Source organism: Lissotriton helveticus, chromosome 1_1, assembly GCF_964261635.1.
Source record: "Lissotriton helveticus chromosome 1_1, aLisHel1.1, whole genome shotgun sequence".
Lineage (NCBI taxonomy): Eukaryota > Metazoa > Chordata > Amphibia > Caudata > Salamandridae > Lissotriton > Lissotriton helveticus.
Window position 1 is genome coordinate 1,902,098,174 of NC_136057.1, and position 19,291 is coordinate 1,902,117,464.

Sequence of the window (19,291 nt, forward strand, 5' to 3'; positions counted from 1 at the left end):
AGAGACAGACAGACAGAGACAGACAGACAGAGACAGACAGACAGAGACAGACAGACAGAGACAGACAGACAGAGACAGACAGACAGAGACAGACAGACAGAGACAGACAGACAGACCTACTATTTTATGTACCGTGGGACTCCCACTCGATGACGGGGAATATTCAAGCATGTGAAACTATGAAAGACACTCCTAATACTGGAGAATCCTAGTTTTGGTTTTCTTACACTGAATGTTATTTTAATGTATATTGGTAGCACTTTTTCAGTGGTGTTTTCTATAATTATTTACAGCCCTATTGAAGTTGACTTTTCAGTGAAAAACATGTGTTGGCTGGTTTTATGATGGGATCAGAGTCCACTTATGAATTTATGATTGAATTTGAAGCTTTTTAGATCTAAAATACAAATAAGATATCAGTACCTGGGTATTCAATTTCATTGGGAGAAAGATGTAGTGATGTGTGAAAATTATGGGAAATGAATGACCAAAAATATTGAGCTGATCGAGAGATGGATTAAACGTCAACTAACACTAGCTGGAAGGATAAGCCTAATGACGATGGTGCTACTAAGAGTTTTTTTGTACCAGACTCCCTCTTACAAGAGCCCTTCTTTGATCAGAGCAATGCACGGATGTTAAGACTGCCCTCATCAAAATGACAACCCAGAAAATCCTGGCTTAAGTTGCATCTTCCCTATGAGAGGGGCAGATCTGCTGCTCCGAATTTTGAATTATATTATGTTGCGCAAACACAATTTGCACATTTCTGGCTTCACAGTGATCGTAGGCCCCACACGGTAACATGGAAATTTGACCGGCCGTCCCAGTCCAGATATCTATGGCCCTGTTTCAGAAGCGTTACAGGCCATCTAGAGAAATGCATATTGTACAATATACTGCATGGGTTAGGCTTAGGACAGTTACAGTGACGCTGTATTCACCATTGATCCTGCTAGCAGAAACCCCTAGAGTGGTAATGACTACTGAGAGGGTTACCAATAGGCATTCACTGTGGAGCTGCAGCACTTATTCTCCTTTATTTGTCAGCAGCATTTGACACTGTTGGCAACGCGATGCTGATCAACCGCCTCAGTACTCTGGGTATCAAAGGAAAGGCCCTCCACTGACATCTTCTCCCCGATAGACTACAAACAACAGCATCGGGTCATTTTGAATCCTCTCCTTTCCTGCGCAGGGTTCCCCGGGCTCATCTATCAGTACAACTCTGTTCAATTTGTATATTACAGATTTGGCCCTTTTAGTTAAATCTGATGGCCTTTCGCTAACCTCTTACGCAGATGTTAAGCAAGCTGGCCTGTCAGGCTTCAAAAACAGCACTGGAGTATCTGCCCATTTCCATGACCGCATGTTGGGAATCAGTTCTTGGATGAACAGACACTGCCTCAATAAAACTGAGATGGGTCTGTTCGGTAATCTTTCTCCTTCGTGGTCTCCTATTTGGTGGCCAGTAGAAATTGACCCACCCTCTATCCCAGTAACCAAGGCTAAAAACGTAGGTATCTTAACAGATGAAAAGCTAAACTTCGGGCCACAAGTCAATTCTTTGTTTTTTTCCTGCTTCTACCAGTTTAGATTGGGGTTGTGGAATTTATTAAAATATCTACTTGTCCATGGGGCAGGTTGCTTCATACATCTACTTGTCCTGTAACAAAATCCACTTGTCCCTTTGTGCCATGTTGTGCAGCGACAAATTACGGCAGCAATCTCATTATAAAAGAGCTCTTATATAGCCTCTCGGATTATGCCAGGGCTCATACTATAGTAGTGTTTGAATACTAGTAATCCCTTTATGTTGCTACGTTTCCGCAGATCTACATACTGGGACTAAAGGAAGTGGTAAACAATAGTTCCAGGGTTGTAATGTCCTTTTAAGTCTGTGCAACTACTAACTTGCATGTTTTAAGGGTTTTCAACAACGCTTCTCTAATCTTTTCCAATACTGAGAAATGTTGGAAATTTAATGGCAGACGTAAACCTTCTTCCTGAGTTGGGAAAAAAAAGATTGGAGGGAAAATAAACTTGCAAACACTCAGGTTTTCGCATGAGCAAATCTACACATGCATATTTGCTCATTCTAAAATGCAGTTCACAAATATTTTCTAGGAGTACTATTTCTTGCCCTACTGCTGTAAATTCTTGTGAATTCACGAAAGCCATATAGCTGCCCTTAATGCAAGGACAAACAAAGGGTGCACTTTTGAAACTTTCTTTAATAATTGGGCCCCTAATTTGGTCTGGTGTTAACCATGACCTTTAGTGTTTATTAAAATTCTCTCTCTGTATCGGCTGGCTTCACGTGAGTGACAGCATTCTGCTCTTTCATAAGGAGCTTATCGGCACACCAAGCCACACATTGCCAAAACGAAAAAGCTGACCACCATTTCTGACCTACTGGCTTTGCCAATGCTTGTTTATTTTTATGTTTCCCCAAATCGTATTGAAACTGGTTACACTGATTTTCTAATATGAATATTTTGGGGAAATACTAGCACGCACCAACACATTTTACTAAATGATGCGGCAAAGAAATGGAACCTGAAATTTTACAGTAGTTTAGCATAAAAATGTTTTCCTACTTTCATTTTTAGGGACATTTTATATTGAAAGCAAAGAATCATTAATCTTGCTTTCAAGCTTCTGCAAACATTTGCATCTAATCAGAGAGTATTCTGGGAGCATTATGCATAGCCTCATATTGCTAAACTTTGAAACCGTGTGTCCATAGTTTTATACTGGAAACACTGTCAGTAGTGCAGTCAGAACTTACATTTACTGAGAGGGCTCAGCCTAATAATAAAGGCTCTCAATTAATGAACCATAAATACAAGTTTGAACAGCATTAACATATGCACACACATTAACTTAACTGCAGGCAGTGCCCTTCCCTGATCCTTAATGTGGAACTGCAAACTGGCAGCCAAAGGGTCTGTGATGCAGGGGGTTGGGCCTGCTTGTCCAAAGGACAAAATGCACATTAGAACTTGTTGCCCTTGACCCCAAGCAATATGTCCTGGGCGTCGGGCTATAGGAATTCCACATCCCAAATTGAAGGTGACTTTCCCGCCGAGCATACGGGGTTGGAAGGCGGCAATGGATAGATGCGTGGGTGATGAAATTGTGGTCTTTAAAGCATGGGGATGCCCACAGAAGAATTTGGTCCCGCTGGGCGACATATAGGGGCATCGACTTACCCCCATTACCACACTCAGACTTTCCTAATCTCACTGGGTGATGCATGGGCCATATTCAGATACCATAGTCAGACAAAATTGATCATTACCAAACATGCCTTTAGCAACGCGCAATTACGAATATTTAAGAGGGTTTGATACTCATCTGGCCTGGTGTTCTACAGGCCAAGTTGTTATGCAATGATAAAATCAGGTACTCTATGTCTTTTGCATTATATGTAATGCATTTGTCAGGCCCTGTCAATGCTATACCTTTAAAAACGAATATAATTTGTTGTGGAAAAAAAAAGTACATGGGAATAAGACATTACATAAGACACTAGAGATTAGCAGTCGATTACTGCTGCAGGCAAATAAGACATCTTCATGAATGGTACGTTTCGCTTAATTCATCTCAAATACGTATACATCGAGGAGGTTTCCATTTGGGCTAAGCGCGGACTCGAACTGTTGACTATGCGGCGCTGCAGTTCTACACTATGTTGCAACGTTATTGACTGCATTGTGAATAACAAAAGAAGTGGAAATTTAGGTTATATTCCTCAATGGCATTGCTGGGATGTATAAAGAGCCTACCTAAAGACTGGCGCAAATATGCCGCTATTTGCCTTTTGCTGGGTAAACGCAAAGATGATGTGAGGCAGTGAAGGTCCCCTCAATTTATTAACTAGCTTTCCGAACTCTTGACATGCTGAGACCACTCTGAAACCTGTATAGATCTTCTACCCAGTTTGGCCCATCCAAGGATATCCAAGATCCTCTGAGATGCTACCTTGCCAAGCACCTAGAAAATACTCAAATTATTTTGTAATGTGACGAAGTCTGTGCATGAAATTGTAAGTAAAACCTAACAATGACTTAATTAATATGTACAAACTACCGCTATTATTTTATTTTCTCTACAAAACGATTGTTGACTGTATATGTATTCTGCACTATACAGTTATTTGATGCATTAACTGATTTATCACCTTGTTAAATAAAAATGAAAATGTTAAATATATGAGTTTAAAGCAGATTATTAAAGCCCTCATTTTTGCTTGTGGTGCAACCTCTCAACTTTATGATGCTCTGTATTGTCACTGTTGCTGATAGAACGCAGGTGAACGTTATATATACAAACTTTATTTATTTGTTAGGACCCCCTAAATTACAGTACACCTACTTCCGTTCAGACAAACGAAAGAAGGGAAAATCAAACAAGGGATAGTTCTGCAGACATTTTGAAAACACATACAGATTCCACCAGCTCCTTCCCTGACAATGGTCCCACAAGACAAACCAGCTGTGGATACCTTCCCAGGCATCTGTAATTTATCTAAAAATACACACATGATCAAACAGCATGTGCTAGTTTATGCACTGTAGGCTCTGGGGTCCAATCAACCCAACAAAAAGAAAGCAAAGAGGCCGTCTGACTGGATGTCTCAAGACACCGAATTCTCTTCCAAGCAGCGAGCTCCTGCCAACAGCAAGGGAGAAGAAGTTTTCCTCTACCGTATGTAAAGCAGTCTCATCTTCTACAAAATACACCACGACCAACCAGCATTACAGTAGGATAAAATCTGTCCCATGGTGGACACCAAGGTCTTCATAGGAGATTTCTCATGGGGTCCATATACCTCCTACTCTAAGGAAATCACAAACTCTGTTCCAAAACTGTCTCAGCTGGTAGGTAAAGAAGGTTGTTGGACACATCGTAGATGCCATTTTTGCAAATCCACACCTAGTTACCTTTCAAACAATTACTCTAGTCACATGGTCAGACCAAGATTTGCTTGCTTTCCAACATAAAATATCACAAAGTAATACCTTACATGCATCCACCTATTGACCGTGGAACGAACTTAATTTTGAACACTTGGAAACACAACTAACATCCAATACAAATCTAGGCACAATAAATTCCATTAAAAAAATAGAAGTGGCTACAGAAAGCTTTTGATACCCTAATATCACAACAAAAAAAATGGGCACCTTGGAGAAATACAGAGCTAAAAGATTAAAAAAACACAAATTAGAAAGCTGCAAAGTAAATGGCTTAAAACCAACACCTATCATGACAAACAACCTACAGAAACTTTACAGATTGTATAAGTCAGCAATGAAAAAAAGCTAAGAAAAGATACTATTCGCATACAACTCAAAAAGCTAAATGTGCAAATAAAGAAATTATAAAATTCGCACACGATCTCGTAAAACAAATTGGCTAGAAGGGGTCTACCCAATTACTTAAGAATTCACAGAAAAAATAACAAATCATTACACAACCAAAGCAGACAGACACTTATTAAATACAAAGAAAGACCACCAGCAGCGACTCTTCCCCCCCCAAAAAAACGGTCCAAGAGAAGGTTAATCCAGCCTCTACATTCTTTCCAACAAATATCACACAATGAATATGTGGACCTGGCCAACGCCAGCAGACCTGTCACCAGCCCTTCTGGCCCTTGTTCACAAATATTCAAGAACATTTGTCTAACTACATCTGCAGTCACACCAGTAAGCAGAATCAAAAATTTCTGAACTAAGGGACTCTTTCCAGAATGCCTAAAAAAGTTATACATACGCCCATTACTAAAAAAATTACACTTGGACTCACATAACCCTAACTACAGACCAATTACAAATGGACCTTTCCTGGCCATACTGATAGAAAGAGCAGCATTCGCCCAGATGTCAATTAATTGAAAATAAGTTCATACTTTCAGACTTCCCAACACGATTCCTTCAAGGAAGAGGCATAGAATCTGCCCTCATTGCCACCTGGAACGCCGTTAAAAACACTGTTGACTGGAACAGGGTTGCTGCACCATTTCTCTTGGACCTCTCAGCTACCTTTGGCACAGTTGAGCATGACACTCTTCTACAAAGACTCTACGAAGCCAGCATATAGGGGACTGCTCTTGACTGGATCACATCCTACCTTAAAAACAGAAATGTCATCCATAGCCACGCCCCTCCTTTCTCCTCCAAACCATACTTCACAAAAGCAGGAGCCCGTCAAGGCTCTCATCTCACCCATGCTTTCCAACATCTACATGCAGTCATTACTAGCACTGATTAATCAATTCTATGGCAGAACTGGAGACGAGGATTAGGCTCTGCTTTCTTTTCCATAATCAGCAGTGCTCAACTTTAATATCAAAAACTAACTTTTCCCATGAGTCCTGGGCAAAGGTCAACAACAAAAGGTGAACCAATCAGTAACTGTGGACGCCCTGAAAGGCACAGGGCTGCTGGGATACGCCCTCTTTCTTTTATTGCTGCTCCAGCAGTGAAGTCATAATTTCGGTTGTTCCTTGTATGTATTAATGTGCTTACTTTAAATGTATTTGCAGTACTGGTGTAACGATCGCCTCTTGTGTGCGTAACGCAGTGATATCACCGCATCTGTGTGTCCCACGGGAGCGTCCCTCATCGCTCCATTTGCAGCACCTTTCAGTCTTGGGCAACACAGTAGCGGGCGCTAGCCGCTAGAGAGCAAGCGTACAGCGCAGGCCAAGTCACGTTGCTCTGCGGGGGACGCGCATACTTTCCTGTCCGCTTCAATCACTGACAGCAGTGCGCCCCCACCGCGGTACAGCCCGAGCCGCCTGCAAGCATGTACACTAGTTTAAACAGGCCTGTATTGAAATATTTCGGTGGCCTGGCGTCCATTTCAAACGAGTCGTTTTGGTGCTGAGAGCAGGCATTTGAGGACCGTATATTCTTCGCTTAGGCTGCCATAGGGTGCCAGGCCCAGGCAACAGGATACCCCTCACTAGTGGGTGAGCCCGCCCCAGGGGGTGATTTTTTGAGGCCAAAAATACTGTGCTTGTGCAGCCAAAAGTAAGGGTTTTAACCCGCTAAATTTTCAGAACCCCAGATTCGCCAAATTAGCAGCAAGGAGATCAGTAATGAGCCCTCCCCCCCCCCAACATTTTAGGTCTCGCCTATGCAGCTAGCATGCACTGCTCTAGGAGGGCCTTTAGCCATCGGTCTTCACTTTCCAAGCACTGCACTCGTGCTTGTGGTGGCACCCACCTTGCGAGAGAGAGCAGTAGCACGGCCACGTTTATTACAAACATATGGCTGCTGTTCGCTCCCGCAAGGTGGATGCAGCCACAAGTGCAGTGCTAGAAAAGTGAAGACGGCTTATACCATGCTTGACTGCTGAGAAGTATCCAGTGCTGTTGCAGAGGATCTAAACTCACACTGCATTGCTGCTGTGGTGCTGCACCTGATAAGAACTGCATTTCTGCTGGGGAAGCGGAGTCGGCCAGCATGCATGACCGCTGAGGAGAAGTACCTAATACTACTGGGGAGGAGCACCCAACACATTCTTCAGTACTGTTAGAAAGGATCACCGGAACTCTGAATGACTGCTGGGGGCCTCAGGGTCACCTCAACGAGAGCCGTCCTGCACCAGCCTCGGGTGTGGCAGCATGCCCCCTTTACACACTCCCATTATGTAAATCATTTCACAGCCCTTGCACTCTGAACAGTTTCACCCTCCATTTAATCCAGTCCCTAATACTGTGCTTGCGGCAACTAAGTCCAGATAGTCTCCATTTCTGCAGCATCTCTCCTCAACAGGTACTAATACACTCCGCATTTTATCTTTCATGCATCTCGCTGTGGCGAATCACTATCCTGCATACCGACCCTTCCCCTCTGTATACTGTCACTCACCCCCTGACTTTACATTGCACGCCTGCAGGACTGTACTCTCTGGAGTAGCTTTAAGACACCCACCCCCTCTCCGCACCACCGACTCAGCTTGTTCTCACACCCCAAGCATCACTCTCTGCGCACATCTCACCTCCTGTATAATCTCACCCTCTGCCTTCTCGCTGACTGCATCGTAGCGCCACATTACCTCTCCCTCCTCAGTTTGTCCCCATCACCTCTCCCTCCTCAGTCTGTCCCCATCACCTCTCCCTCCTCAGTCTGTCCCCATCACCTCTCCCTCCTCAGTCTGTCCCCATCATCTCTCCCTCCTCAGTCTGTCCCCATCACCTCTCCCTCCTCAGTCTGTCCCCATCACCTTCACCTCTGCGTCTCCCCCCCAGTCTCCAGCACACTGAGGACACCATCCAAATCTACTCCCCAAACTATTTCAGGTCCCTTAGTTCGACCTCCTTTGTCCACCCCTACATATCCCCACCCCTCCTCCGCCTCACCACGAACCCCTGCACGGGCTCACAGTCCACCCTCACAGACTCTGTCCCTGCGTCACATCTCGCCTTAGCCTAACCTGAGCCTCACAGTGTGGTCCCCCTCACCTCACACGCAGTCATTCCTCCATTACCTCGCACACTCCCTCCCCTCAGTCACTGCGCACCCTCGCAGCCCTCCCCTCAGTCACTGCGCACCCTCACCGTCCAGCCAGGAAAATTTCAAACTTTGCCGGGAGCTCAGGAGAACCCTAGCCAGACCCTCCACCTCTCACTGACAGGTCGCCAGAATAGTGGGCCTCCTGTCATCCTCTATACAGGCCATCTTTCCGGGCCCTCTCCACTACAGAGCCCTCCAACGACTCAAGGCCACCTACCTGAGGAAAGGCCTGCGGTATGCAGAGCAGGTTCCTCTCATGGAGGAAGTGAGATTAGAGATGCAATGGTGGTTGGACCATATGGAGGCCTGGAACGGGCAAGCCATCTTCGGCACAGCACATATTTATAGAGTGGGACGACAGCAAATCGGGCTGGGGGGGGCTCGCTGCGGGGATTCCTTTACAAGAGGAAAGTGGTCTGCAGATGAGCAGTGGCTTCACATCAACTGCCTGGAGTTTCTGGCATGCTCCTGTGAGAAGTTGGCCTGATATGCAGTGCTCACTATTCTAGTGAACACTATGTATCAGTCCAAACAACCCTTATTGATGTTTGGTTGTAAGTCAACCTGATAGACCAGCTATCCTAGTAGCATGGACACGTGGTCTTTAGGCTGAACTCTAGAGGGCGTGTTAAGCCAGCTGTTTTACCATCACATATACCCCTTGAACACCAAGTGAAAGGACACCACACAAGTTATGAAAATAAACGTATATTTATTTATAACAAGACTACCCTGGCTCTTTATGAGACAGGGAGCTAAGCACACAACAAAACTCTTAAACAAATACTTAAAGTCGCACAATTTACACAAATGCCCGAGGGGCACGAAAAACCATATACTATACAAGTGGAATGCGAAATACTAGCAGGTAAGTAACTATTCTCATAGGCTTTAGGATCGCTAGGACTGGACTACTGAACCTTTAGATTACAAGCAGGAGGCCTAGGGACGTCGTGTGCAGAGTGGGAACTCTCACGCGTAAGGCGGGAAAAAGTCTATGGAGGCTAGTAAAAGCAAAGTTAGTGTTTTCGGGCGAACCCGACTAGGTAGGTCAAAAACGAAAGTGGATCTAGACACTTAGAGAGTTGGTCTACGCTGGAGCACCGGAGTACTCTGTTTACCTAGCCCAGGGGCTGCGGCTGCATAGGGTTCAAATGTCGTCGGATTTCTTTGTTGATGAACCGGGAGCCTGAAGGAAGAAGTTGCTGGCAGGCGACCAGTCAAGAAGTTCGTGGTGATCCAAGCCTGGATCAGTGAAGATGGATACCTGTAAGCAGAGGGGACCAAGTTCTGAATCACTAGCCAGTGATTAGATGGGCACCAGGCAAAGTCACCTCGACCAGGTGAGTGGGCGACGCTGGGCTCTGCAGTCTCTCGGACCAGGAGGCGTTGTCGGCGACCAGGATGGAGGTGCGAGCTGTCCCACGAAGATATCTGCTGTCGACGTCGCTGGACCCAGGATTGGGGCAACAAGTCTTGGCAAATGCAAGCCCACGCAGTGGACTTAAAATGGCGTCTGGAGTGGACCAGGCGGGTCCAAGGTACTTCTCTGATGGAGGGAAGCAAGGGCCAGTCAGGAGCAACCAGACCAGCGGTGTTGTCGTCGAAGTGCGTCGTCAGGAGGGCCACTAGCCAACGGGCAAGTGACCTGGACAACGCGGTGAGCAGCAAAGAGCAGAAGGGCCCCACGCAGATCTCGTGGATGCAAGGGGGCTGGACTTCGGTGCTGGGGCTGCTCAGGGTTGGGGCTTCTCTTACCCCAAAGCACTCGGTCGAGGGTCACTCGGGAGTCGTGCTGGTCAAGAGTTGTGCAGTCTTGGAAGATGGCCGGTCCCTCGAGGTCTCGTCACACCCACGAATCACAGCTGGGCTGATGATGCAGGTAGAGGTCAGAGGTGCCAGGGAAGCCGGTTCTCGTCGAGCTGGGCAGTCTTGATCCGGTGAGGAGACTTACAGCAGACCGCAATGCTTGGTTGGTGCCTGCTGCTGCAGGGTGACTACTCCTTAGTCACAAGGGAGAAATCTTAGGAAGAAGTCTTGAGTTCCTTTCGTGGAAAGTAGTTTCAGGATTCAAAGATGATCTAATTTGGAAGGGGGCCTGCTCCTACCTTTATTCTGCAAAAGGGGGCTGGCACGCAACTAAGTCCTGCCCTATGGGTGGGACTAGGAGGGGGGTGGTTACACCCCTCTCCTTTGCCGGGCTTTTCCCCAGATCAGGGGCTGGAGTGCCCCTGGAACTGGTTCAAGCCGGCCTATGCATAGTGAGCACCAGGGTGCCACTTGCAGTCACCTTCCTCTAAAGCCCTGCCTACCTAGGATACACAAAATCCTGTCTGGGACGGTGCTGGCACCGCCCCTGGCAGGAAACCCTTTGTCCTTGCCTCCTGCGCTGGGAGGACTCCCAGCAGCAGGAGGGCAGACTTGTGTCTCGGTGGCAGCATCCATCTTGTGGAGCTGAGGCTATGTCTGACTTTAACCAGGGTTACAGGTTACCAACATGTCGTGTCCCTCTAGAAGGGTGGAATGCTAACCCCGTCGCCAGAATTGGCGAGGGGTTAGTATTCCAATTCGTATGACACCTTACTCGACATGTTTTGATAATGTTATACCAAAGTTAGCATATGACCGCGAGGTACATAATGCACTTCAGAGTATATGGTATAGCGTTATCATGGAACAGCTATTAGGACTTGGTTCTGCAAGCTGCAAACGGGCTCAGCTCATGCCAGAGCACCATTTCACATTATTCCACGCACTCTGCCTTCAGGATTGTTAAGGCCTGCCATAGGAGTGACTGATAGGAATATATGTGTCCATTTTAGGTTTAGATATAGGAATACTATATCTACAGCAAAGGGTGATTACACCACCTTGCCCCAGCTGTCCAGCAGCCAGTTGCGTCTGGTTTAGTTAGTCAACCCAGGGGTGGCATAATACATGCTGCAGCCCCTGGGAGACTTCTGGGTGCACCTCAGCCCTGGGTACAGGGACTTGGAAAGAGCCCAGTGCCAATTCAGTACCTGGGTACAATTTGGAGTAGAGAGAACAGCTAGGCTGTGGGTCTGATTAGCAGGCCCACAGCCAGGGAAAGTCGTAAACCAGTGAAGCAAAAAGCAAAAATCTGGGTGATCATAGGATTGCAGACCCTACTCTCCTACAGCTCCTTCGCCATCAAATGCTGGACCAAGGACAAGGTCAGCTGCAGTGTCCTCCTCAACATTGACAATGTCTCAGCGGTCCGGCACATAAACCACCTGGGCGGCACCAAATCCAAGATGCTAGCGGACATGGCCAAGGAGTTTTGCACATTTTGCCTTGACCGAAACGTCTCAGTGACAGTGGAATATCTTCCCAGAGCATCCAATGTGATCGCAGATTAGTGCTGCAGAGCATGGACGGATTCGAGCCTCTACCCAAAGATCAGAGAGTACTCCTGGATCCCCAGGGTAATCCACATCCTCTGATCCTATAGAACCGGATGCCCCTCATGGCCTGGCTGATTTCCGGCAATGCTCCAGGGCCGATCAGGAGGATCTCAGGACATCCTGGCAGCAACCTGGGCAGAGGGCACCAACAAACGATACAGATCAGCCTGGCCCAAATGGTTGGGTTGGTGCCTTGGGAAGAATAAAGATCCTGTGGGGTGCAATGTGGTCCACATATTGGAATTCCTGGCAACAGAAGGTTTGGCTTATCGCACAATCAATTCTTACAGATCTGCGATCTCTGCAAGCCATGCCCGAGTTCAAGACGACGCGGTGGACGAACACCCATTTGTCTGCAAGCTCATGAGGGGTATTCACCTGTCACTTCCTCCGTAACACGGATTGTCTAAGTTGTGGGACGTTCAACAAGGTATTAACCCTTTTTAAGGCCTGGCAGGCAAATAAGTTTCTGTCTAGGAAGGAGTTATCGGTGACACTAGCCATGCTTCAGTGCTTGCAGGAGAGTGTCTGATGTGAGGGCCCTTGACCTCTCAGGGCGGATCTTTACTACCCCCCTCCCCCCCCCCAAGGAGTTACATTCCATATTTCCCCAATGCACAAAGTCGGGTTCCAAGATCATTTTGTATCCTGCCTTTGTCAGACACCACAAGCTGTTTGTTGTGCGTTGTCTGAAAGCCTACAAAAGTATGACAAACATCGTCCTCACAGGGAAAACCAGTTATTGAGCTCTCTCAGGAAACCTTTCAAAGCGGTCTCCTCTCCCATCGTAGCCAGATGGGTCATGCAGGAGGCGGGCATTGACACCTCACATTTTGGTGCCCACTCAGAGGAGCTACGGACTCCAAGGCATTTTCACTCAGGGCATGTGTCAAAGACCTAATTAATGCCGCAGACTGGTCTTCAGATTCCATGTTCAAAAGATTAGATTTCAAAACAGTTTAGGACATGGCCTCCCTGATGGCTGATAAGATTTGAACGAGCATACGTCTCGCCTCAGGTCCTGCCATAGAATGAAATATTTCCTAGTAAACATGGAGGAAAGTTTCAATTCTTATAAGTACACGGAGGCGAGGATTATTCCCGCCCAGAGTTTCCTGAGATCAGTCATTTTTCCCACCTGGTATCACAGACATACAGAAAGGGAGGTGTTCTGGATCTCCGTATGGTACAAGTATGAACTTGCGTTTCCTTGCAATGTTGTATTCAGTAGGGCTCGAGTTTTCCTAATTTGACAATATGTAGGACTCTACTCGACTGTTATGTTGTTCCCCTTGGTCTTAGTTTCTATGCGAATTCAAAGTTTGCAAGGTCAGGTTAATCTCTCCTCTGCCTTCTTGTAGGTCCCGAACCTGCTAAAACAGACTAGCGGAATTTGATGACGGTCAGAAAAGTCACAGTCAAGAAAGAGGATGTATCCAAGCAGCCCCGTGCCTTTCAGGACGTCCACAGTAACTGAATGGTTCACCTTTGTTGTCGACCTTTCCCTAGGACTCATGGGAAAGATAATGTGAGAAGTTGGCCTGGTATATGATGTTCACTATTCTAGTGAGCACCTTGCACCAGTCCAAACAACCCTTATGGTGATGGTTGTAAAGTCAACCTTATAGACCAGCTATCCTAGTGATAGCATGGACAAAAGCAGTCTTAGGCTTAACTCAAGAGGGCATGTGAAGCCAGCTGTTTTACCATATGCAATCCCTTTAATACCAAATGAAAGGACACCACACAGGTTATATATTCAAAATATATATGTGTTTATTTCTAAATCAATCCTCTGAACTCTTTATGAGGTCAAAGGCACAAGCGCATAACAAGAAACTTATTATAACATACAATAAGTTGCACAAATATGGATAGGCCCTGGTGGCCCGCTAAACCATATACTAAAATAGTGGTATAAGAACCACGTCACGAACAATGGAAAGGCCTAGGCCCTTGGGAATCGCTGGGGCTACACTTGACTAACTGTTGTTAGGGAGCAGGAGGCCCACGGGATTTGTGTGCAGTGTCTAATTGCGCACGCGTGCACACATAGAAGTCAATGGGTGCGTAAAGTTACAAAGTTAAGGAATTAGGAGTCTTCCGACTGAACTAGAAGCTAACCACTTGAAACTAGGACACTAGGAGAGGTAATCTTCACAGGAGCACCGCAGTACTCGCGTTACCTCACCCACAGGAAGCGGGTGCATAGGTCTCAAAGTGTGTCGGGTTTCGTCGTTGAGTTCTATGGAGCCTTGAAGAAAAGATGCTGCAGGCGACCAGGAGAGAAGAGTCCGGTTGGATCCAAGGGTTGCTTGAGGACGAAGAGTACCTGAAAGCAGAGGGGACAGAGTCTGGGTCACTAGCCAGTGACCAGGAAGGAAGCAGGCGATGTCGGGAAGCAATCAGGTGATGTCGTGAAGCTCGTCTCTGCAGCCACGTGGACCAGGAGGTGTCGACGACGACCAGGAGCTGGATACGGACTGTCCCACGAAGGCTCTCGCTGTCGGCGGTGTCGGTGCTCGATTCGGAGTCAACAGACCTTGGCAAATGCTACCCACGCAGGAATCTAAGATGGCTTCTTACTCAGGCCAGCAAGGACTGAGGTGCTTCGCCTTCGCATGGAAGCAAGGGCCAGTCTGGAGCAACCAGACCAGCAGTGTAGATTTAGTCGTCACAAAGGCCACTAGCCAACGGGCAAGTGACCGGACAGATGCTTCGAGCAGGAAAATGCAAAAGGGCCCCACGCGGCACTCTGTGAGTGTGGAGAGGTGATCTTCGGTGCAGTTGGTGCTCGGGGCTGGGCTTCTCAATCCCCAATGCACAACTTCGAGGGTGCCTCAGAAGTTGCACGGAAAGCAATTCGCTGGCTTTCCAAGATGGCCGGTCCCACGTCTCTCGTCGCTTCCACAGGTCTCAGCTTTGCTGTGGATCGGGCTGTTGGATGTCTGGAAGTCCGGGTCTCGTCAGGCTCTGTGTTCAAGCTCCGGCAGGAGCAACGACAAAGCAAACCGTTGAGCGCTTGATGGTGCCTGCTTGCACAGGGTGGTCACTCCTTGACCACAAGGTAGATTCTTCAGTCTTCTACGTTGAGTAGGATGTCGAAGGTCCAGAGTTTCGTATCAGAGTTTCAGTCAGGATATATCTAAAGTCTAAGGACACAGCTTCCACCTATATACCAAATCTAGGGGCTGGATTACCTGCTAGGTCCCTCCTATGGGTGGGACCCAGGAAGGGGGCGGTTACACCCCTTTCCCTTTGTCCAGTTTCACGCCAGGGCTGGAGTACCCCAGCACCGGTTTGAACTGGACTACGCATGGGACACCTTGTGTGCCCCAAGCAGTGTCTCCTTTCATTCAGCCCTCCCTGCCCCAATACACTATAGCCTGTCTGGGGTGGTGCTAGCACCTCCCTGTGACAGGAAACCTATTGTCCAAGCCTCCTTCGCTGGAAGGACTCCCAGCAGCAGGAGGTCAGACTTGTGTCTGTGGCAGCAGCATCCATTTTGTGATGCTGAGGCTCTGGTTAACTTTAACCGGGATTAATGGAAGTAACATGTCTTCTCCCTCTAGAAGGGTGGAATGCTACCCCCGTTGCCGGAACTGGCGAGGGGGTAGTATTCCAAAGCGCACAACACCTTACACAACATGTTTTGATAAGGCCAAACCAAAGATAGCATTTAACCGCGAGGTTCATAATGCACTTAAGAGTATATGGTATGCATTATCCTAGAACAGCTATAAGGACATGGTTCCGAAAGCTGCAGACAGGCTCAGCTCATGCCAGAGCACCATCTCACATAAAACCAAGCACTCTGCCTTCAGGATTGTTAAAGCCTGCCATAGGAGTGACTTATAGGTGTATATGTGTCTAGATATAAGGTTAGACATAGGAATACTATATCTAAGCAAGGGGTGATTACACGACCTTGCCCCAGCTCAGTGATCAGCCAGTTGTGTCAGTTTGGATGGCCAGCCAGGGGTGGCAAAAGTTATGCTGCAGCCCCTGGTAGGCTTTGGATGCACCTATGCCCTGGGTACCTACAGTACACTATACAGGGGCTCATAAGGTGATCCAATATCCAATTAGTTATGTACCTAAGGTACATGGAGTCCATTTTATAGAGAGAGCAGATAGCCTGGGGCCCTCATTAGCAGGATCCCAGGCCAACTAAGTCAAAAACCAGCTAAACACAAGGCAAACAATCTGTGGTAACCATAGTCAGGTATCCACCTTCCTACACATAGTTTTTGATTTTAAAGTTGAACACTGCTGGTTATGTAAAATAAAGAAAGCAGAGCATAATCCTCTCCTCCATGTCCTTAATAGAATCGAAAACTTTTCTTCGTGTAGATTTAGAAATTTTTCATTACACCTATAACTATGCAGATGACAGACAAATACTCCTTAAAACAGAAAGCTCCAAAGACACTGGGAGATCACACCTTTTCAGTTGCCCCAGAGCCATTGTTCAGTTGATGACCTGGAGCCATTTCAAATTGAATCCTTCCAAAACAGAAATACTCAAGTGGCAACTAGAAAATGTTGACCCAGTCGCCGCTTTGGCTGACAATCTGGGAACATCGCCTAAGAACCAGCTTCATTACTATAAAAACTCTGCAACGCATCTTCCCGCACCTTGGAGTTCCACACTAGGTCCAGGCTATTATCTCTCTTATTGTTCTTTCTGAACTAGATTACGCCAATAGCCTCTACCATGGATCATTTTTAACGCCCATAAAAAGACTACAACGGATTCAGAACTCAGCTGCCAGACTACTCTTACATATAAAACCGCAAGACCACATTTCCCCTGCCTTGAGAGCCCTACACTGATTACCGGTAGCCAGAAGATCCACATTTAAGCAGCTTTGTATCACCCACAAAGCGATACATGAAACAGGGACGCTCTTCCATCAGGAATAAAATCACCAAATACATTCAACAAAGGAACCTCTGCTCTAAATTGGCACCTAGCCTCATAATCCCACCATATAAGAAAAGAAACATAGATGGCACATCCTTCTGTGTCAAGCAGCCACACTATGGAACTCTTGACCCCCAAACATAAGATCCACGATAACCAACTTTTCTGAAGACTACTCAAGAGTTGACTCCTCCCCACATTATCACCATACTCAAACAAATATACAGCCTATCCCTGTGTATATAAGCATTTATTTGGATCATATATGAAAACCTAGATATGTGCATTCCTTTGTATATATGTGTATAATAATCAGGTTTGTACATATTACTTATAATATTCTATGTTTAACATGTATATGGGTCACTGTATAAATAAGTACATCATAACTATTCATCTACAATTGAATTAAAACAAATTATAAAACAAAGTAGCTTAAAGCACAGCAACACTTGAAAGTCTAAGTTTATTAAATACAACTTAAATCTAGAAATATTACATTCCTCATAAAGATACACAAGTACATGAAGGTATGTATGTGTATTTACTGCTTTATTCCTGTGCAGCATCTCCAATGCCACACCCTATATCTCACCCCATCTCTCAATATATTGTCTACCTCCACTCGACTCATCTCAAGCCTCATTCTACTACTCTCGCTAATGCACTATCCTATTTCTCACCCTATAACGCTTAATATATCCTCCACCTCCACTCTCCGATTGATCCCAGACTCTATTCTACTACTACGATCCCCTAATGGAACCTTCAGAGTCTTCCCTTCTCTACCTCTCCTGGCATCCTCTCAAACTTCTTACTATTCAGATCTCCCAAACAAGACTTTCTAAACCCTTCCCTCGGACTCTTCGCCCCCCAACCACTCATCCCAAACCTTCTCCTGCTGCTATAATCTCCAAATAAACCCATTCTAGAACCTCTCCTTTTCTATCCCTCCATTATCCTTTTCAAACCAACTAACAAACTCACATTTCCACTGCTAAAATGAATTTCGTATTTCCCTATACTAAAGCAACACTAATTTTGTTTGGGTTTGAGTACCGTGCTACTCACTGAAAAGTGCTTAAAAACCTCATATGGGGTAGTAAATGCTAGATAAATGCAAACCTTTCCCTCTTCTATCCCACCCCTATCCTTTTTCAATTCAACTAACAGACTCAAGTCCACCGCTCAAATTAATTTCATATTTCCCTATACTAATTCACCACTAATCCATTTTGGGATCCAGGATAGCATGCTACTCGCCGAAAAGCGTTTTAGCGCCTCGCCTGGGGTAGTAAGCACTATATAAATGCAATTACAATTATCATCATAAGATCTGAAAGCCCAAATTCAGCCTCCAAGCAAAGCACCAATATAAAAGTACAGGTAGATACATTCAGCAATTTATGGTGATCTTCCCATTCAGAGACCAGCTATTACACCTTCACATCAGGATGTCTGGTCAATTTAACCAGTTTTTACATCCACTATCACAGTTTTTAGCTCTCGCCTGAGCCAGCGCATGCGCTGTCTGGTGAAACGTCTAGTAAGGGCTTCAGAAAATGCTGCCACTGTGGCCTAGTGCTTGCGTGCATTTCCGCCATGGCTCATTAAGTGCATTGCTTCGCGATCACTTTGACGGGCGCAGCTGAAGGCAGGATTTGCTGTTCCCTCCGAGCAGCGTCCCAGTCACCATATAAAAACTTCATCAATAAATAAATGGCAACACCGGGTCGGCTGACAGTGCTGCACGTCTGTCACGTACTTGGTAGTGAAGGTCATAACAAAGACAATATGGAAGCCGAAGCAAGTGTAATATATCACCCCTCTAGCATTAGTGGCTGCTTAATGAAATCGTCCAGATCTGAAGGGCCATTATTCTACAGACGGCACAGCGCGCGATCGCGAAGATGATCAGTTGCACTTTTGCGGCCGTGAACGTGCAACTGATCAACATCGCAATAGCTCGCTGCTGCCGTCCGCATGTTCTTCTGACTGCACTGAGAGGTTTGAGCAAATGGGGCACGGCCATGGCGCCGCTTTTCTTTTTTTAAATTTTACGTAAAAATCTATATACATCCTCAACACCTCAGATTGAAATCTCTTCTTGGAGCCTGATTCATAAAGAATTTGTGCATCTAAGATGAACAAGGGGTGTTCAAAATGGCAACTTTGCGCATGTCAATTTGCAGTACTAATTAACAGACTTAAGAATTGTATTGTGCACAGCATAAATTCCACGAGTATAGTGGAATTATAGCAGTTTCAGATGTTGTATTAGCTTTGGTTTGGGGGTATTTCTGGCTGGGCTTACCTGAAAATGTAGCTAGAAGCCCAAAAACCCATAATTTTGTGAGTATTTCCCTATCCCTTGCATGTACGTGCCACCCTGAAAACACACGCAC

General features: G+C 46.1%; 1 protein-coding gene across 2 annotated transcripts in view; it reads right to left on the reverse strand.

The window, feature by feature from the left end:
- PRRC2C (proline rich coiled-coil 2C) overlaps nucleotides 1-19,291 on the reverse strand; it is a 1,522,187-nt gene that overhangs the window by 1,473,313 nt on the left and 29,583 nt on the right. The gene's annotated exons all lie outside the window — the stretch shown is intronic.